The 22,334-nt window shown below is 39.5% G+C and overlaps 1 long non-coding RNA gene across 1 annotated transcript in view; it reads right to left on the bottom strand.

The window, feature by feature from the left end:
• Positions 1–19,024, bottom strand: part of LOC121665282 — an 80,540-nt gene extending 61,516 nt beyond the window's left edge. The window contains exon 1 of the long non-coding RNA XR_006016313.1: positions 18,844–19,024. This is a non-coding gene — a long non-coding RNA (uncharacterized LOC121665282). The remainder of the gene's footprint in view (positions 1–18,843) is intronic.
• Between the last annotated feature and the right edge of the window lie 3,310 nt (positions 19,025–22,334).

The following is a 22,334-nucleotide window of genomic DNA, read 5'->3' as shown; positions in this document are numbered from 1 at the left end:
GGCAACAAATGCTCAAATAAAGTCAAATAAGGAAAGAATCCTGTCAAAGGAGGATTTTAAATGAAAAGAAATTAGGTAAATTCAAACATTCTGTCAGGACCGAAATGAAAAAACAGCTTTTGAGCACCTGTTCGAAAAGAAAACCCAGGACTAAATTGATAAATGTGATATTGGCAGGGCTTTTCTGTCCCCTCACTCCACAGGGGGATTCCACAGCCTGTGAGGGAGAGCAGGCTCTGCCTGCACTGATCTGAGCTCACATTTACTGTTTCTGGAGACACTGCCCTAGGTGGGCTATTGATGCATGCTTTTCTTATTATCTTATATGGAGTTATTCCACCCTGCATGAATCTTTAAGGCCTGGAGAAGAGACTGATAGCTCTGTGCCCCATTTTCCTAGGTGAGTTACCAAGTTAGTGGCTTATTCCCTCTCTGGCTTGGAGATTATATAAATATTTCATACAAATATATTTGCTGGCTCCAGCTATAAAAATTCAGAAAAATCCATTTGAAATTACTCACAACTTCTTTAACTGGGTAGTGGAATATACACCTAAAAATCCACTCTCCAGCAGGTTCAGAGAGGGGATTTGGACAAGGATTTGGATAGATAATGACTCTCCATCCTCCTGAGAACTGGGCTTGGGTCTCTCACATCTTGGTGAGAGCTATTACTGCTGATCTCCCTGGGAAAGAGAAAGGATACCTCTTTTTCTGATAATGCTGTGTCTAAGACAAAAAGGAGCTTTCAGAAAGCTGCTTTTCTGAACAGTTTCAGAAATTGTTCAGTGGTTTTGGCCCAGATAGTTTTGAGGCAATGGAAGGTTAGACTCAAATTTGAAATGTTTCTTCTCAGTTTTAGAAAAAAAGATTCTTGAGTTAGTTTGTCATTCTGAAGAATCACAGGTTAGCAAAAGATACAGAACTGGGCAACTTTCCCTAGTTTCCTTGTATTCTATTTGCAGCTGCATTCAGGCACCTGATCCATTCCCTTGTTGTCCTTACACCTCAACCCTGACATCAAAGAACGTGTGTAAGAAAATAACTGCTGGAAAAATAACCTAGTGATGCCCATTAAAAAACAAGACAACTAAAACCAGATGGTTAAGCACCAAATTTTCAGCAGAGTCCAAGTTTCTAAGGTATGTTCCAGAGGAATAGCAAAAATAAACAGCTGAATGTAAAACTCAGAAACATACGTTCACATTAATAAGAAAGTGGCACCACTGGGGTGTGTGTGTGTTTATATAAACACACGAGAGTGGGTGCACTCCTCACATCCCAGGTTTGTGTGTTGGTTCTCTGAATGGACTTGCAGGCTATTCTGATGTTATGAAGTCAAACATTCCCTTACCTGCCCTGGCTTTAGGAGCCATATGTTCTCATTTCCAGTCCACTGAGAATCTCCCAGTTCCATATGCACCATGTAAATGTGAATTTACATTTGTAGGGTAAGCACACACTTGTAAAATTTAAAGCAACCTGTCAGAAGCTTAGAATTTCATTATTTAGAACAGAACTGCAGGAGTTATAGCCATGAACAAAAGGCCTGGTCTTAGTCTTGGGCTGTGGTCACAGGTAGATGTGTGGGAGCTGCAGAACCTCCACCATGTACGTGGCCAGAATTATGGGGTGTTTCACAGGAACCAGAGACCTGGACAGCTGCATCTCCAGGCCATCCCATGGGAACTGAGAAAGGGGTTTGATTGTACCAAAGAGGTCTTTTGCTAAGATCATGATGTTTTCTCTCTCAATTCCCTTCAGCTCCACGTGAAACCAAGACCTAACATATGCTGTGTGCAGCCTGTGCTCGCCTGCATACCCGTGCACATTGTCACTTTGTGTTATCCCAGGAGCCCCCTGAGCACATGGGGAGCAGAGTTTCATTGGGTTGGAAATTCATGCTTCAGCAAACACATTGTCAATTTGATGACCATCTGTAACTTACAGAATTCTTGTTTTATGCTGTGGCAATGAATAAAGTGGGGTTTAGATCTCAGAGCAGACCCAGTAAAGTTCTGGAAGCTCTGCATTTCATGGGGTTCGTAAAGCCCAAGGATTAAGCATTGTATGAGATCTCTTACTTCAGGTGAGCACATCCCAACACAGTTCCCACACCAGAGACATTGACATTTGCAGGTGAGTATTGCAGACCAGCACAAAGAGTAAGAGAAAGCAAACTTGTAGGAGTACCAGGATGAAGCATTAATTGCCTTCGTATTACTCTGGAGAAAACCAAATTTTCAGTGGTGGTCAGTTAACAGAGAGAGACACATTCTACCCGAGTTCTTTCCTCTGAGTGCAAATAAAATGTGCATATATACACGAGCAATAGTTACAACAAACAATTATGTCATAAGGAATCTTGGCTTTAAAAGCAAAACTTTAAAAGAGTGATAAGGGATGAGTGTAAAGAGTATTTTTCAGCTGAAAAAGCATTTGCAGCATTGTTTATAGATTTTCTATCCAGCATCCAGGACATACACACCCCTGAGCAGCCACCACTGCTGATGGTTTACTGCAAACACAGAAAACTTAGGCAAGCATGACCACCTTATCAGGGGCAATTTAGGAACTGAATTGTCGGCCTTTGTTTCCTTTATTAGCAACAGCAGCCATCCTCATTGTCTTGTTGAAATGGAATTTACAAGGAGACACAAACCTGTGGTTCACCTGATCCCTTCCTAACCCCGTTAAGAGTTTTCTTCCTTCCTGTTCGCTCTAATCCCCGATGAGGAGATGGTGCAATATTAGTGAATTGCATTCATTATTCACCTGTCACCCTGATAAATGATTCTTCAAGAGGGGAACCCGCATAATACATCTTTACTACTGTGAATCAGGGAAACCCAGAGCAAAGCCGAATCTCTTTAGCTGCATTTGCATAACCTGGGAAAATATCTTCTCCTAAATCATTTCTGTTACCTTTCTTATTTGCTCTCTTCTAGCAGGATTTGAACACTGGCATTTGAGAGGGATGCTAATGAATTCCCCGAGGATTATAATAAAGCTACAGTAAATAGAGTTACCTTTCAGTCACCTCTCTTATGCTTACATCTGTGTGCAGAAAGGACCTGAATGGAAATCATTTCCCTCCTCCTCCACAGGTTACTGTGTTGATTTTGGAAGGTTTGTACTGATCTCACTACAATGGTAAAACAACACAAAACAAACCTAAAGAAATTCCAGAAACGTTAGGGGAAAATCCCATGTTGGAATCTAACAACAGTTTGTCTTTTACCATTTAGAATCATAGAATAGTTTGGGTTGGGAGGAGCCTCAAAGATCCTCTCATTCCGCCTGCCCGGCCATGGGCAGGGACACCTTCCACTATCTCAAGTTGCTCCAAGCCCCAATGTCCATCCTGGCCTTGGGCACTGCCAGGGATCCAGGGGCAGCCACAGCTGCTCTGGGCACCCTGTGCCAGGGCCTGCCCACTCTCACAGGGAAGAATTTCTTCTTGATATCCCATCTAAACCTGTCAGTTTGAAGCCATTCCCCTTCATCCTATCACTCCATGTCCTTGTCCCAAGTCCCTCTCCAGCTCTCTTGGAGCCCCTTTAGGTGCTGGAAGGTGCCAGGTCTCCCTGGAACCTTCCCCACCTCCAGGTGAACACCCCCAGCAGTCCCAGCCTGGCTCCAGAGCAGGACCTTGTTGAACTCTCTGAGGTTTCCACAGCCCCCCCTCTCCAGGCAGCCCAGGCTGCAGTGCCCATGAGAACAAACCTTGGTGGACTGCTGAAAGCTCCTCAATAGGACAAAACATTCTACTCCAAAAGTTACACTTAAAAAATATATTCCCCTTTGAAATCTGCTCCTGTTCCTTGAGAGAAGCTTCTTTATTGGTTTCAGGTTTCATAGCATTGGTTATGTGAGAGAAAGACACCACTCTTGCAGTCAGAGTGCTCCTATTCATCTTCATGTGCTAAGGACAGGCACAGAAAATCCACCATTCAGAGGAGTGAGGGGAAAAGGGAATGGCACTCATGCTGTAACCTGCTTAGCTCAGATGGAAATAGAACTCTGGATCTGGATCAGTGCCATGCTCCCCAGATTTATAGCATTTATAGATATCAAAATTATATAATTGCTTTTAGCTGCTTTGCAGCAAACTGCTTAGAAACGTGGAAATTTTGACTGTTATTTGTTGCACCAGGGCAATCTTATAACCCTTATCACTCTCTAGATAGGATCTTGTGAAAATTTGCCGTATCTGCTGCTATTTGTACAGCATTTTAAAAGTTTTTATTCAAACAGACCTATTTTATAGAAGCAGGCTTAAAACTTTCTTAATCAGGTTTTCTAGCCTTATTTTTCATTAATTTTTTCAAACTTTAAAGTGCTTAGGGTCAGTACCACTTATTCAGTCGGGAAGTTGGACTGCCCAACCACCTTTACCAGAAAATATTTCATCCACAAACAAGTCTTTTGTAAGATCCTTAACTGGGCTTAAACAGTTTTCTTTGCTATTGTGGAGACCTGCACTGTGGTATTGAGTTCTGCCTGAAAGATCTGGAAATTAATTTTAAATTATTTTCACGCTCTCTGGATTTAAAAACATCAACATTACTGGCATTAGGCTCAAGTACAGTTAGTAGCCTAATAAATATGACTTTTGCTGATATTGGTAGATGGCAGAGGGCTCTGCAGCCTGCTCAGTCCTAAGCACTGCGATGCCACGTACAATAAAGTCCTGACAAATACTCAATGCCACACATTCAAAGGGAAAAACTTGGATTCAGATGTAAACTTAAGTTTGTAAACGTTCATATTTCCCACAGAACTCTTCTATCCACTTAAAGGACATTTATTCACTGTTTCTGCAGGGTGTATAGGAAGTCCAGTTCCCTTTATTTAAGTGGAAACCTCCATTAAAACTCAAAAGGCTGTCACTTGCTGAAGGTATAAATCAGGTTCAGCAGTTGCTGAAATTAAGCAAATACTTGACTTTGAAGCTATCCTCAGTTTTGTCAGGGTAATTACACATCCCATAAGGCCAGGTGCACAATATTAACGTGTTTGTGAGCATTTGCATAAGGAAATTTGGCAGTGGCATAAAGTCTAGACAGATTTTTAAGTGCTAACGAGAAGCCTGAATTCCCTGGATTTTATTGCAAGGCTGGCTTAGTGCTACTGAGCTACATTGCTGAATGGACAACTCCATAAGCAGTGGAAAATGGTGTTTTCTCTTGTTTATCCCTTACAGTTGCCTCTGACTTCTCTATAGTCCTGCATTTCTTCAATTTATCTTTATAAATTATACTTACAAATATATAAATTTATATAAAATAAATTTATAAAAAATAAATTCATAAAAATTTATCTTTATAAATCTTCAATTTATTTCTATTTTTTTACCAGAAATTGCCACGAGTATGCCAAAAGAAAACCAAAATATCAGCAGGTTAATAGAACCAACATTCTATTTATATATATATACACACACACACATCTCAATCAGTTTGTGTACATTCCAGAAAACCTGGTAAACTATTATAAGCAACAGCAGAAATCTTAATTGAGTTCTACACTAATAATGAACATTAATATTCCTCTTGAACTAATCAAAGAATTAACAGTGATGTGCAAATTATATCTGCATAGCATTTATATTGTTGAACAGGCATTAGTTGTAAACTGTTGGGAGGATGCTGAGAAAAAGGGAGCAGCCTGACTTCAGTGTGCTTTAGCTGCAAGACCACAGTCTACAGCAATTAATAAAAAAAATCCTGTACAGCTCTGGTTTTGATAGCTAATATCAATGCTATTATTTCTATTGACACTGACAGTGAGAAATCCCCAAGCAACTGAAAAAAAAATGATTTTCAAACAATTTCTCCTCCCCAACTCTTGTTTATATAATGCAAGAGAACAACTGAAAGGGAAGAAGATAAAGCAGATGCATCTTTCTACATCACATTTTGGAGCTAAACTTATAGGATTGTACAACACAAACAGCTTCCAGCAGCAGCCCATCAGTGTGATAAATGCTGCCATTCTATCACACACAGCTTTGACACTGAGAAAAATAAGTTCTGAGCTCCCTTCACTGGAAAGGTGAGACACTTGTAAGAGCAGAGAGTAAAATCGAAGTTACTGAGCAGCACATTCCTGTACAAGAATTAGCATTTCTTACTGGCGTTGGCAGCACTGCTGAGATTGTAAATTATTCACCATCTACAATCAACATGCCAAATTTCAGTGGAAACCTCGGTGCTTTGTAAGTAAATTTTTATCTCAGCCAATCGTGTTTGACATGCGATTGACTGAGATGTTTCACAAAGGTATCTCTCCAGCTTCATTGGTAACGCTCTACTTGTGCTTTCTTAAGGAAAAATTAGCTACTTGCATTTGAAATTCATGTCATAAATTCCTCAGTATTCAGATTTGCCATCTCTCTTATAACCTTGTTCTATCTTTAAAATCTTTGGCTTCGATGAACCTAGGAGAAACTGCAAGGAACTACAAATAAGGACCATCCATTTATTAACTTTAATAAAAGTTATCTTGATCCACAAGGCTCAGACATTTAATTAAAGTAAATGGAAAAGATGCAGTAGAAAATCAGAGTAAAATTTAATATTAAATCAGCCAAAGGAAATTCAAGAGAAAACAGAGGGGACTGATAAAATGCCTGATGGATGGTGAAGGATATGATAGTTCAAGGAGAGGGGATGTCATGCAATATTGTCCCAGCCCAAACAAAAGCAGAGCACACAGCTGCTGGATAACTCATTTACATGCACAAGTGCTGACTGCAGTGGCCACAAAGCTTGAGAAGAAAACTCCCGAGGTAAATTATTTAAGGTCTAGAGCTGCAGTTCACACTTTCCCTGCTCTGACTCTGGTTTTTGCACACATCCTCCCACCAGTTTAAGCCACCAGCTCAGGAGGGAGTGCCAGTGGTGGGGTAGCAACACGAAGTTACTGCAGACTCCAGTTCTCCCCCAGGAGTTTGACTAACCAGCTGGGGGAATGAGTTGTGCAGGATTTTTTACGCCTTCATAGCAATATGGACACGAGTGGCTCCACCAGCACTCGAGCAGTCTCGCTCTGCCCCCTCCAAGCCCGTCTGTTATTTCACTGAGTACTTGCAAGAGACATTCTCATTGTTGTGATTGGCTTGTCAAGCCTTCAAATTCCTAATTTCTCCGTTTTGATGACTAGATCATTGCTATAATACTAAGAACAGTGCAGGAAGTGAGTGAAGGACTGACAATCTTTCATTTTTTGAGACACAAAATAAGCCTTTCCTGTCTACAAGTCAATCCTGTTTTATTCTTAGCTTCTCTGGAGCACAATTTCTCAGATAAGAACTAAACTCTTTAGTCAAAGACTAATAAATACTGTAGCAACATTGTTCGAACCCTTCCTTCTTGGGTTGTGGTAGCAGATTGCAATTTGTCTGGTAGCATCAAAGTTCTAAAAGTTTTTGTTTAAAAAGCTGTCGTTGAGTAAAAAAAAAAATAGAAATCTATAATTTAAGTTACATAGAATCCCTGATATTCTCCTGAGGCAATTCATAATCTAAACATAAGCAAAAGCTACCGTGTAACATTTTTCAGTCAGCATCAGGCATGATTAAGAAGGTATTTCTTAAAACAGTGAAATAGAAAATTACATTTTACATTGCAGTTTGATTAATGTTAAAGAAGCAATATTTTATATTCCTTGCACAAAACAGGCTGAAACACAAATATTAATACTATCTAAGGCTTCAGTGTGGCTAAATAATTCATAAAAGTTAATTGAATTTTGTTGGTTGGAAAGGGGATAAGATTGATTCAGCAATGAGGCAGATGAGATAATCCCCTTCAGCCTCTGATATTAGGACTGCCCTTTTCAGTGACCTCCTCCAATTTGTTCCCTAATTACACATTGATCAGTCAGCAAACAGTTTCTAGGGACTCTCTAAGAGCTGCTGACCCCGAATCCCCGTGCATGTATCACAGTGGGCGCGGAAAAGTCAGTACCAATTGAAATGGTTAATTTACACATGTCTGCTGCAAAGGTACTTATTCTGAGGTAAATATTTTCCTGACCCCTCCAACCACCAAGAGCTGTTTAAATTTTCCTTATGTTTTGTATACTCTAGTTATTTTGCATTGTCCACTTGCATGTTAATCTATAATTCACTTTATCTTGCAATACAGCATTCCAGAAAACACAAAGATAAATGCATGCAAATTCGAAGAAATCTGAAGAACAACCAAATCAAATAATGCTCAGTGAGCTGAGAGAAATCAAAACTCTCCCCAGTCTAAAAATCTAAGAAGACAGAATGTTTGTTTCAGTGATGTGAAGAATTTACCCCAGTGTCAGTGTCAGTACCTCCCACCACTCAGACTGTGATGGACAGAGAGGTAAAAAAGCAACTCAACAGAACTTCCATGCACAGTTTTGATTAAATAAAAACTCTGATTTACAGGAAGAAACTGTAGCAGCAAGAGTTGTTGAGGAAAACCAGAAAATTACAGCCTGGAAACCATGATTATTTAAACTATCTCATCTACAGATTAAGGAAATTTATTTTGGTCCTACCTAAATCCCCGATTCAAATCCTAAATTGTAGTCACTCATTCACTTGGTGAAATACTGTAGCCTGGAGAACACTCTAAACCCAGAATATTAAAAAGGTCAAAATAATATTAAATTCGAGGCTTTGCAAAATTAAAGAACAGTCTTTGAAAGCACTGACTGGGCTGAGCTCACAGAGAAAACCAGAGGAATTACAGCTACGTGGTGCTTTGCACTGAGAAGGATTGTGCTTAAGGGGAGTGCTGATACTACCCACTTGTAACAAAATTTAGTAAAAAGAGAAGTGGCTAAATATTAATTCATATCAGTAAAGATTACAAAAGCAACACAAAAGAGAGACTACTGTGAGAAACATCAATCCTCCTTCTGCACAAATTATCAGGAGGAAAAATAGGAGAGCATTAAACGACATGTGCTGTGATTCCCCCAGTTCATTCAGAGTCACTCAGGCTGGGTAATAGGATTCCTATACCATCACTCAGGGAAAATTCCGAGTCCATCTATCTGCACAGAAGTGTGTTATTTGGGGTTATTTAATAAGCACTTCTCTAACAGACAGGCACACAAACACAAGCATGCAGCCATTAGCTTGGCACAAGCTACTTAAGCTGGTTTTGATACTCCCCTTGCAGCTCTCTGAGCCAACAGCACCATACCAGGTTAGTTTTAGGAGTGCCAGTTATACATATTTTCAGAAAAGCAGTAGAAGCTTCTTTATCCAAAATTTCTGAAATGTGAAAATGTTGATCCTAACATGTTTATTTTATTGTCTGTTTAAAAGGCAGAAGAGCAAATTTACTGGTATGAAGAGGAAACTTGATATAGTGATAAGTACTCTGTTAATTCACATGGGACGCCTTTCTATTTCAGAAACTATGGCCAGAACCAAGCAATTAATATATCTGATTATAGGTTCTTACCATGGAAGAGTTAAATCTTATAAGATCTATGTCTCACTCATCCTCTGCTTTTAAATCACGGTAGAGCAACTACACAAAACAAAGACTTCAGGCTGTTTCCAAGGTGATAAATCAAGAAGCAATATTACATGTGGCAATAAGTTCACATTGCAGTTACTTAAGCTTTAAAATCTTCTTTGCTAGAGGATCTGCAACCCTTTCTCTCTCATGCCTTCCTCCCTTCTTTTTTTTTTCCAAATGAGGGATTATGCAGGGTAAGGAAATGCAGGTGGATATTTGTACTGGCAAGAGTAGAAGAGGCACCTAAATGCAAAGACAAACTTTCAGGAAAAATACCTTTTGCCCTGCAATGCTAAAACCTTCAAAAATTGCAGCAGGTTCCTGCCTTGAGGAGGAACACAGATGGCTTTGTGCTCTTCCCATCAGGCAGATTTCCAGAAGGTTCTATCAAATTTCAGTGATGGCCTAGCTTTCCTCACAAGGCAGTACCTAGCACTCTCAGACTGTTTCTATTGGCATCTTTGCAAAGGTTACTGTTAGAATGACCAACTGATGTACACTGCTAGTTATTGTTAGATGTGTGAATATATCCCACGTCCTAACACAAGCTATGGCTGCACTCCAGTTCTCATTTGGAGTTACCTGCAGCTCCCATGAGAGAATATTTGAACTTTGCACTCCTGGGGAACACAGGGGTTCCATCCATCATTTTACAGAAGCACTCAGTGGGGGGACACTGAAACACAGCCGGCCCCAAAGCCCCAGAAGTGATGGATCCCTTGGGAGTGACCATTCCTGTGTCCCACAGAAATCCCTGTGCCCTGGGACAGCTCCTTCCCCCAGCACTCCCAGCCAGCCTGGGCTGCTGCAGGGACACCCATCCTGCCTGAGTCTCACCTGGAGTGGGGAGCACTGGCTCTCTACTCGAGTTTTCTGAGGTTGTAGGCACTGCTGTCACTCCTGCGTGCAGGTGAGACCTCAGCTTGCATTATCTCAAGGCTGCCCCTGCTTATCTATTCCCAGGGATGCCTCTTTCCACAACGGATTGCTCCTCTGCTGTCAGCTGGCTGAGTTGGAAAAGTCTTCCCATTGAACAGGAAAAAAAGATTCCATATTTTTTCTCATTATATTCCATCACTGCTTAATGATAGGAAGCTTTTACAATTCATAAAATAGTGCCATGTTCATCTAATGTAGGTAAAAGAAAGAGAACAGCATCTGAAAAATAAAAATGTTCTTGAGTCTCATTCCAGGATCATAAATTATGTTTTTAAAATACAGTCTTCAAGCTTCATTTTTTTCTATGTTTTCACTTCATGAAATAATAAATGACTGATTTTTGGTCATGACAGACCAATGTGGCAAGCAGATAGAATGAAAAGTTGATACTGTAAACCACTTTTTTTTTTTTTTTTTTTTACTCAAAAGCCTCAAGTACTTTTTATAGTGCTTTATTTTTTTTTCTTTTCTGGCTGCTTATGTCCTGAGCAATTGCTTTTATGAGCACAAAGTGCTGTTTTTAGTGGAAGTCTGGAGGGGTCTGCACAAGAACATTAGGCAGGGTTGTGACCCAAGAGACTGAAGCTTTGATCCAGTAATGAGATCATCAGATATACTCCCAGCAGTGCTGCAGATGGGCTCTACAATAAAACAGAACTAACTACAGCATCAAGAAATGCAGATCTAGAACAACCACACACACAAAGTTACTGGGGAACATAAGGGTGAAGAAATAAAGGCTGGAAAATGACTTTCACTCTGAGGACTAAATGATTATTACAATTTCAACTTCAAAAATACAAATTGCATAAGTCATTTGCATTACAAATGTTATCTTGATATCCATGCAGTACAAAACACAGATTAAAAGGAAAAATTGAGCTTTCCAAATCCTGGAAGATTAGATGGGGTCCAATCACCTATGAACTACCTCATTGAACTATATCATGAAGGAAATACAGGTATAGTTTTTAAGAGAGAATTTATTAGTTTCACTCTTAGTTATGAAAGTCATCAGGCAGCAGATAAATTCTGCTACACTTTTTGTTTCCACAGTAGGAGGATTTCCAGGCCTCTAAATTGTTTTAAGGATAGAGAAAGGACTGTCAATACAGTGACTTTTTACACTGTGACAATGGGAACTGCATTTATCTATAGAATAATGCATTAGTGACAGCTCCTATGCACAGCAGCCAGTTGGTGATCAGTTATTGGAACCCTGATTATCCCAAGCTGCATCTTGTTGCAGAGAGACTCCTCATCTGTGTCACCTCATCAATTATCACTTAATAAGAAGTGTTACTCCTCTTTCAGTGTTCAGCATGGACAGAGACAAATTCTGACATTAGCATAATGAAGTCTAATATCTCAATAAAGGGCATGAGTCAATGACTGCCATGAGCCACGTCCTATATTCAGCCAGTCCTTTAGAATTCCCAGGGGAGACATAGTCAAAGTATTAAAGGGTTCAGATGGTGTTTAAAAGGTGTTTAAATTAAAATATGCAAGTGAAACAGAGTAATTTAGGTTGCTTTAAAGTCAGGATCTGAATATTGCTGTTTGCCAATTGCTAGTCAGCAGTTCTGCTTCTGATTTTATCTGAAAACTATAAAGAAAGAAGATTTCAACGCTCAATTACTCAGAACTGTTCCCCCTGCACTGTGTGCCAGGCAAGCCTTGTCAGAGAGTCTTGTGTTTTACTTGTGTAAAGCATTATCTGCTTTATCCTTAGCCCAGATTTTTGAAGCAACTTTAATTAGTGTAGTTTAAGGAAGATTCATCTGTTCTAAAATTTATACCTGAGCTGCTTGCATCACAGGCTGTCCATAATTATTGAGGCTTTTTTAAAGAGCTGTAACTTATGTTTCACATTGTCTGAATTCAAAAGAATAAATGTGTAATGGTTATGTTAGAGACACTAATATTTATGAACACAGAAGTGGGTATTGGTTTGATGCATGTAATAAAATGTAGTAATGCATGAAATACAGGCAGTTAATGCAGATTGCTTCTTTTTATGGATGAAAAAAATAAGGAAGTCACATATAGACATACATTTAGCAACACTCCAGGAAAGTTAAATGTGACATGTCTCTGCTGTTCTGCACAATGAAGGATTACTCACCAAGCACAGGGAGAGGGGAAAGAATGCAATGTGGCCTGACCACAAAACTATCCCTAACAGCAGTTTGGACACACTCAGGTGTCCAGGACCTAGAGTGAAACAGCACCAGCCAGCAGCCCCAGCTGACCTGATCACCAGCCCTTGAAATCCAGACCACTTAACACAGACATCTTTTCAATTAGCAAACGCTTCTTTTCCTAATTTTCCACCCATGCTGCAACTCTTGTCTTGAGAATACAGACAGGAGCTATGGCAAGAGAACTTCTGAAGGGGACAAGAGCTCACACCAGTCATCATCTCCCTGGGGTTTGGAACATCCCGCAGTGAACCAGCCACTGCCTGCTTAATTAAGGAACAAGCAAAGCTTTCAAGTCATCTTTACCCCAAACCTAACATCAACAACACCCAGGTGACTGGTTTTTAAACCAAAATTAAATGGCTCATAATCCTGCTAGCACCCACATTCCTTCTAGATCTCTGAATACAGCAGTAAATTAACATGGAAACCTTTATTACAAATGGTTACAGCCAACACCTCAAGGGAAGACAATGAGAAAATGATGGTGTATGATCGTAAGTTCTGTTTTACTCAGTAGATATGTGATCAGACCACTCTTGCCTGGCATATCCAGGACCTAGATTTAATTCTTCCTGTAAAAGCATTTCGATTTGGCCCTTCTTCCTCCCAGGAAAAGTCTCAGATCACCCCTTTTTAGTCTACACTTTGCTGTTCCCAGTCTATAAAGTGGAGGAGGAGGTAAAATATAGCAGAAATCTTTTCTCCAGCGTGACTGTTTTAGCTATGGAGCCATCACATAATTTATTCATTTTGTCTTTTTAAGCATTTTGCACAAAAACTGAACATCTCAGCTGAAGGCACTGAAACATTTGCTTCACTACACATATGTACAGGAAACTTCCTTTTCCAAAATTTACTCCTAATTCAACAGAATTGGCTGGAGACTATAAACACAAAGGTAGAGAGAAATACTCACAAAAGTGCTCACCAGCACCTATAATTGCACTTTGATTCCAGCTTTGATGTTCAAGTCATGTATGTGTCTGCCTTCAGCGGTCAGAGTGTAAAGCTTTTATCAAGATAACCAACTCGTGAGTTTTGCACTGTGACATCTGAGAAAAACATTATGTCTCATACTTCCTGGAAGAAAAATGATTTCCATTAAGTCAGGTGTACAATAGTCATAAAAGCACAGTCTAATACTGTTAAAGAAATACTCTGACATCCCGCTGATAAGATCATTCTACCCTTGCAGAATGTCAACAGCTAATCATATTCTTTATCTGCACAGATATTACACTGAGAAATTGACTTTGCCATCTGGCTCTCCAGAATTTTTATCAGGTCTTTTTAATTAGGTTCAAATCATTGATTTCCATTGTTCCCTGGCTTCTGTCTCTTTCAGACTGAATCCATTTGCAGTGCACTGCAGCGTTCTCAAGTGGAACCTAAAATGAATAGGATTTTCCCACAGGTTTTCACACTTTACATCTGCTAGCTAAAGTCCTGTCATGCTTGCTTAGTGGTGCATATAATTCAATTTTTGTTTTATTAAGATATGAGGATGACCAATCTATTAACAAAAAAAAAAAAAAGTAAATCAAACAACCTTAAAATATCCATATGAAAAATGAGCCCAAGGCTTATAAATTAGAAACATCTGCAACGAGTCCGGGAGGCTGGGTTGCTGTAATTGTGATGAACGTACTTAAATCAAAGTTGTAAAGACTTTCATAGGCCAGGACATATTTCTATGTTAGATTGCTTTTTCTGGTCTGCTGCAATGCTGAAGGCATTCATGTGGCATTTCAAGTTCAGAAAAAACTTATAAGATACAAATATTGCTGCATACCTCCCATACAGACACTGTAAATTTCAGTTCTCAGTGCAGAAGCTCCTGCAAGATTATTGATTTTAAACCTTACACAAAACAGTAATTAAACTCTAAAGTAACTTTGGTAATGTTAATCTATGAGGAAGACACTCTTCTGGGTAAGAAAAGTCTTTAGGAATTTGCCTTCATAAGGAAAATTGAAGTCCCTAAATAATTGAAGACTAATTTGATTTTCAAAGTATGAAAAATCCAGATCTGAGCTTCCCTCAGAATTTAATGGATGGAGGGGTTTGGACAGAGACCATGACCTATTTTTGGTTAAAAGAAGAACCAAACAAAGCAAAACCAACAGAAGAAGGAACAAGCAAACACACCCACGACAACTTGGTGTTACAATTTAAAAGCTGAACAGCGAGGTTTACATTTTCTGGTCATTTAAATAATTAATTATATAAAAATGTTTATGCATTTTAAAAATAAAACACAGCAAATCCTTTGGGAAGGAAACCAAACCACTGATTCGGGGTCCACACAACAAGGCTGTCAAAGATTTAAGTTAAAATGACAAGATGCAGCAAAACTCCTCCAAATGTCACTCACAGGGCACTGTGCTCACATTTAAGGTGCAAGTTTATCCCAGACTTCCTGGGCTTTCTCACTGATGACCAAAGAAACTTTGGGTAGGAAGCTGACAAGCTGTGTTGGCTTGGGACTAAAGCTGGAACTTTCCTGCAGGGCAGGTTCCTGCAGGGCACTGGTTTAGTTTCTAGTTGAGACGGGAAGGATTTGTCACTGGAACAATATGATTTCCTTTTTTCCCTCCTAGAAGAGAGCGCAAAATATGATGGTGCTGCTTGTGCAGGGATACCAGGATGTGTCTTTCTCTTGATGCAAACAGAACTTTCACTCTGGGCACATAAGTCAGCCCAGGTACTGGACAGCACTTGGAAATTCACCCTGCAGAATATTTATCTACAGAGTGTCTGGAATCAAACAGAACCTGCCTCTCGCTGAAGAAATTACAGCCCTTGGAAAAATTTTTCTCTAAGGCTGCACTAACCCCATATCCACTTAATAATGCATCAATAGCAGAGTTTACTTCAAAACATACCAGAGGACCTGCAGTGCAGCAAACCCAAGGCATGAGGATAAAAATGTGGTGATATTTGCAATTAAAGCCAGCCAGCACACAGGGCTGTCCATGGGGTGGGAAGGGGAAGGAGAAGGTGCAGGACAACTTTCCTAAGTTTTAATTGCAAGGAGCTCTTCCACTTATTGGAGTTGTCCATCTGGACACTTTCAATGAGATATTTGCTTGGGGACTAGAGCAAGAAAAGTGGAAAGAAAAACCAGGGGTATGTTCGGTTTGCTGGTTTTCCCAAAATTGAAATTAAGCTGCCTCACCTTTAATTCTCCTGCTCTTATGTTTTAAAAAAATCCCAGACACCACTCTCAGTCTTCACAGCCTCACCTGTCCTCCAGCATCTCTAAGATCTTTGTGAATGGCTGTGAGATTGATTCAGCCTGTTGGGTTAATTTAATATGGCCCAACTTTCTTGAAAATGTATAACCCAGCTCTTCTATCTTCTCCTATTAGAGCCTATTTTGCCCTTTTGGCATTAAAATTAGCTGCTTCATTCAAGAAATCACAGTTGGCCTTTTTAGTTCAGGAAAAACATATCAAACACTTGTACATCTGAGATTTCTCACTCAATAACTTCTCATTTTTCAATGTGATTTTAAAAAAAATGTTTTCCTTAGTGGTAGCAGACAGAAGTAATGTCTGAATATTTTACAGAACTGCATCCCTTTTTGTACACTCACCTTCCTATTTCTGTACCTATGCCTTCACCCTTGGTAACCTTGACTCTTCCGTACTTCAGTTTTAGGATGATTTAACAACTCCTGATATATCCAAATTGGCCTCCTGCTACCCTTTCTGTGCCTCTTTCTTCTCCTTCCTCCATTAAAAGAATTAAAACCAATAAAAGCTATTGTTTCTTCACAGTGTCTTTAACCTTATTTCACCCCATCTGGGTTCACACGAAGCACAGCTCAACACTCACTGAATTTTATTGAAATCAATTGTTTTTTTCATTATCTTCCTTTCTTTCCTAAAGAGCACACACTGTTGTTTTGTGATGCAGTTTCCAATTTTGTGCCCCACCAGCACATTCTCAACGAGTTCCTCCCAGGTGATTTCTCTCGTGTCCCAATTTCCCTTCCCTTTTTTTTACTTCTCCAATCCCATATGTAATTTTAATTTATGCCTTTGTCTGGTGTTTTGGTTTGGATTTTTTTTAAAAAAAGCCTTAACCTGTGAAAATCAACATAGTCTATATTTTAATTATATACACTGAAAAGATTAAACTGAGCTAACAAACCTGCAGTTTAATGAGTGTTCACAAAATGTCCCTAAAACCCAGGGTTCCATATCTGGGGTCTGTATCAGGTTGAAGAAATCAGAGGGATTTTACTATTTTTTCCATACTTCTACAGACACTTAATCCCTGTTGATGTTCTTATAGTAAGGGAATATCCCCTCACTTTGCATTTTTGGTTCATTTGGTTTTGGTTTTTTTTTTTGCAAGACATACTCCTGTAAAATTCAAATTCCATTTAGGATTTATACTATGTGAATTATTCCTTCAAGTCTCTGTACACCAACTACATCATAAGTTTGACACTGTGCTGAGACCTCCAGTTCCTCTCTCTCATTGTATATATTTTTCAATTGCTTTCTTATGTTTTTCATAGGGATCCAGACACACAAGATATTTGATAGAGCAATATTATTCTTCTACTTGTTCCTCTTATGACATTATTATGAATAAAGTTCTCTAATTTATAATCCCTCTTCACTTGGTTCTTTTCACAGTTACAAGTGTTATTTCTTGCTCTAGAGGTTACTCAGCCACTCAGAAATACTTCAGTGATTTTTTTTTTTAAATTGGCCAGAGATGTTTTTGATGATTCATTGTTAAATGACTTTGCTTCATCCTGTGATAATACATTCGAATACATGGCATTTTCTACCCTGTGAGGAGTTCCCTGGCTGGTTTTGGCCCTCAGAGAGATCTGTGCTGAGGATGTGAGAGCAGTGCAGGCAGAGCAGCTCCTACATCACTGAGATGCAGCCCGAGTCCCACGTCAGCCTCCATAGGAGATGGAGATTGATTAGCTCAGGTGTTCAAATGCTGTGACAGGTTCATGCTTTTACTGCAGAGGATGAAGAGTCCTACAGGAGGACTGCAGAATATTCTTGACACATTTTTGCTGCCTCTTATAGACTGATAAAAGCATAGCCACTGCCACACAGTTCACCTCTTCAGCTTCTTAAACAATTTTCCCCCTTTCAGTGAATCTGCCTATATTAGAGTCAAACAGGTAAGCTCAGCCAAACAAAGCCCTCAAGTATTTTACCCAGTTGAGAGCAATAACCAAATGCTCTCCTACAATCACTTTTCTTCAAGGTGGGAGAATGAAGAGCCAGGCTTTCATCTGCTACAAAGCTTTCTCTGCTGTGAGGAAATCAATAACAGGGGTGATGACTTGTCAATTATCCCTTCAATGCATTTTCAGTTTCCCTGCTTTTACCACGGTTTACCTTCTTCCCAATTCACTTTTCTTCATGGCTATGCCACTACCCAGATACTCACAAGAATGAGAAACCTTTCCCCATGACACTTGAAATAACCAAAACAATTTCATTTTACTCTGAAGAGTTCGTGAACTATTAGCTGTAATTTAAGAACTGTGCCATTAAAGAACTATATACTGTATCTAAAAGGATAAAACTATTACCTCTCCCATGATTCTTTTCTCTGCCCTGTGATGAAAGCTATGCTGGTGATAAAGAAACAAGCTAAGAAGGAAACTTACAGGGTCACTTCTTCTGCAGCATCCCCAGCAAGGAGCCGTGTCCCAGGCCAGGCTGCCCTCGGGACAGCCCGGAGCAGCAGCACCCACAGCTGGGCACAGGCACAGCTGCACCCTGACCTTGGCACCTCCCAGGAACAGCTGGGCACGGCTTAACTGGGAACCACAGCTCCTTGTGCCAGACCCCACACAAACACCACAGCTCTGCCCCAGAGCCTGAGCTGGTCATTCCATGACCATATATTGGAAACTGATCAAGAGAAGCATAATTTTAAAAAATCCGTTATGTGTAGAAGATAAATAATGCTTTATTCATTTCTGGGTTTTTCTGAATATATTCAGTGCCTTCAGGTGATTTTTTTGAAACTTCTTCCTTTTTGACTTTTCTTTTTAACCAAGAGTTCTCATCAACAAAAAGCCCAAAACCTCAATAACACCCATTAGCTCCCTCTGAGCTCCACACACACCCACTTGCTGATTCAGCCTGCTTGATCCACATTGCCAAAAAAGTAAAAATAATAATACTTACACTAGTCAATGATGTGCCTGCCTGGCAAAGCCGTGTCCTGTGTGGCCACTTTTGGCAGCAGGAACTGAGCTGGAGCACAGTGTGCTTTTCCAGAAGGCCAGCACTCTCACACCATTCCCCAGCCTGGCAGGGCTGTGTCGGAGCTGTGGCAAGTGGAGGCATCCATACGCTGTTAACCTTTTCAGACCACTGCAGAACAGATGGTCCCAGATTAGCTGGTGAAGAGCTGTTAATGTAACTATCCATCAATGCCTTTAATTACAGTTTGCTTGTTTTCAAAACAGCCCATATTGATTTTCTTTTTTTTAAAGCAGAACATAAAATAAACTGCTCTGTAAACACCGAATAGACTTACAAACACAAATAGACCCAGCCAGTGTTGTTCTTTCTCACCCTGTGAAAGCTCCATGTGAGCATGTCTGTATAAAATTATCAAAAATATACTGTAAATATGAGTGATCTTAAGGTGTGTCAAAGGTTCCTTTGGACCTTCTCCACTGAGAACAACATTTTAATCACCTGTTCCCAGAGTCCATAAATTATGCAGTGTGTAAAGAATTCTATTACAAAAAATCTTCCTGCCTAGAAAATGTAATTTAAATAAAATGCATCATTTTCTGCTTTGGGAAAGAATAGACATATTTCCATAAAAACCTTATGGATGAAAAATTACCTCTGCCTTTATGGGGTTAGGATATCACTTTGGTAAACTCTCTGAGGATATTACAGTGAAAGCCATTTCATTTTTATTTTAATTACAGTGAATTACTTGTTAAATGAAAAAAGTCTTCCACAGATAACACATTCACATACCAACCACACTTTCTTCCTTCAGGAACCCGTTGATAGCCAATCCAGCTTAATGAAGTCCAGGGCATTTTATGAGCATGTTGCCTGTGCAGCCAATTCCCTCAGTCACACGTGCACTTTCTAGAGATGAAGTGACATTTCCTCTCACTGCTCCCAGGTAACACCAGGTGGAAGCTGAATCACAAAACCCTGGTTTTAATTTTTTACTATTTTAATGCCACAAATCCAGATTCTCAAGATATTGCACGGGTTTTTCTAACAAAGGCACTCTGGAATAAGCTGCAAATTAAAGCATTAAAAAGTTTCTGAAAATGCACACATCCTTGGGAAGATTTATATGCATGAATAAACTAACTGAACCTGTAGCTGTAAAGCATTTTTTTTTTTATCTGCAAGGAAAGGTTATGTTTGGTGTAATAATTTTCTTTAATGTATGATAGTTTAATTCTTACAAATAAGGATTTCTATATTTAGAGAAGAAAACTCTACAAGAACTCTGAAAACTGTCTGTGTTTTAAGAGAAAGATTTACTTTTGCAAGGTGAACAATGACAAAAAAGAAGTAATTTTGGGATCTCTGCCATTTTATTTCACTGATTACCTGGAATGCCAGCAAATACCGAGGTTTTACTTCCATGAAGGTAAACACTGGTACATGAAAGTATGAAAAGTGCACCATGGCAAACTCTGGCAACTCTGCTGTGCATCAGCTGCATTTATCTGCTTAAGACCACATGACACTGACCTCAAAACCATAGGCTAAAATTAACAGTGAAGTAAAAACTACTTTTCATGTCTTTCTTCACATCTTGGTCATTCCCCCAAAGCCTTTGTTCCAAAAAGGAACTATTTTGTTTGGGTTTTTTAAATCGAGAATTCAAATAGTGTTTTATTACTGTTTATCCTTAATAAAGGCAACAAAACTGCAAGGAAGGTGGAAGGGGAGTAAGGAAAGAGAATGGAAAAAACTAGTCCATGGTATTCCTCCTGAATTATTGGCAGTGTCAAAATGGCAGGCAAACCTGTAGGTATTTTGCCTCAGGGTCTACCCTTGGCAAGGCTCAGTGAAAGCAGAAGGGGAGAAAAGTAATGCAAGGGATGGTAAAACAGAAAAGGCAAAAAAACCACCTCCAGATGCTCTGTCTGTAGGCACACAGTTCTGTGTTTGTACACATACATATGTCCAAATGTGTGTTCACACGCATCCTAATCATGTGCCATACAGTTGCATTTTAGCAACTTGCTAAAATGTGTCAATCCATGCTAAGTGTGGCTTAGCAGTATAAATAACATTTCAAAATAGTAAATGTTTAATAGGCATTTTGAACCCACTGCAAATATACATGGCCAGGACTTGACCTGGCAGACTGAATTAATAATGGATCAGCCCGTCCCAAGGTCTCTTTCTGTCATGGCCCCTGAACCTTTTCTTCAATGACTGCTCAAACTCAGTTGTAATTCATTCTGTCGCCTGTAAATTGCTCGACATTTTTGAGGCATTAAAGCTCTTCTTTGATTAGTGATTAGGGTGTATCTTTATCTATTTTAGAGTAGTATTTTAAATGAGAGTTCTCTGACAGGCCATGGTGTCGTTCACAGAAAGGTCATCAGTTCCCTCCTGACCCCAGACAGCAAAGGCTGAAAGTCAGAGCTGCCCAGTGGCACATTTTATTCTCTGTATGCAGTGAATTGATGGGTTTGGTCCAGAGCTTCAGTGGATAAATATCCTCATCCCAAACTGTCATCAGAACTGGTGTTATAATGTCATTCTCAGCAGAAGGTCAAGGGGTGAGCTGGCAGAGAGACTAAATTGTGTCTGCAAACCTAGAAGGAAAGACAAAAACAGACTGACTGGGTGGCCTACAAAAAACCCACCCCATTCCTACAGCTGATTCAGGGTTGATGCTCCAAGATTCTTGACAATCTAAACTCACTTTCCAGAAGAACACACCACTGGCAGGATTTCTAAGACAGTGAACCGTTGATAAAATGCGATATTTATTAGCAGCTATGAAACTTACAGATCCAAGTAGTAAATAATATTTAGGCTGTTGCAATCTCCTCAATCAGCCTGTACTTATAAAATCAACTAATTGAAATTAGGAAATGAAACAGCTGATCTGGTCTTACCTTTCTCCAACCTCCTGCCAGCAGAAGTTTAACCTTTGCTCTGCAATGTCCAAATAATTGCACACATTCCAGTGACACCATTTCCATGGATTCTTTTTTTCAAAATTTTTCTTTACACTTTGTTTAGATGTTTTTCTTCAGAATTATCCAAATTTGAGCTTATAAGATTTGTTAGTAACCATATGTGGTCACTTTTTGAACACCTGGGTTTTCTTCTGCTCCACTTTCTGCTTTTTGAATGCCATGGGGAAGAAATTATCGATATCAGATCCTTTTCTAAGTTTTTCTGGTTTCCAAAGGAGCTATTTAGAGTTTGCATGATGCATTTTCAGACCAGGACTGTACCATAGTAGCACTAATATAGAGTAAATCATGTTTAAGAGAACATTTTATTCTAGCATTTGCTCCTTGTGCACAGCTCACCCTCAAGGGGCAATTCCTTGCACATACCTGATTTTGGATGGATTTTTTTCCTGGACAAAGGTTCAAAGAATTACAGTCCTGTATAGTGTTCCTACCCACTTATAAAAATAATTGAATGTCCTTCTTGTT

The sequence above is a fragment of the Corvus kubaryi genome, unplaced genomic scaffold (genome assembly GCF_017639235.1).
Source record: "Corvus kubaryi isolate FWS band 111438036 unplaced genomic scaffold, C.kubaryi_AGA036_p1.0 37322, whole genome shotgun sequence".
In the NCBI taxonomy this organism is placed as follows: Eukaryota; Metazoa; Chordata; class Aves; order Passeriformes; family Corvidae; genus Corvus; species Corvus kubaryi.
The sequence above is the reverse complement of the archived record's forward strand: the minus strand, read 5'-3'. Positions and strand labels throughout refer to the sequence as shown.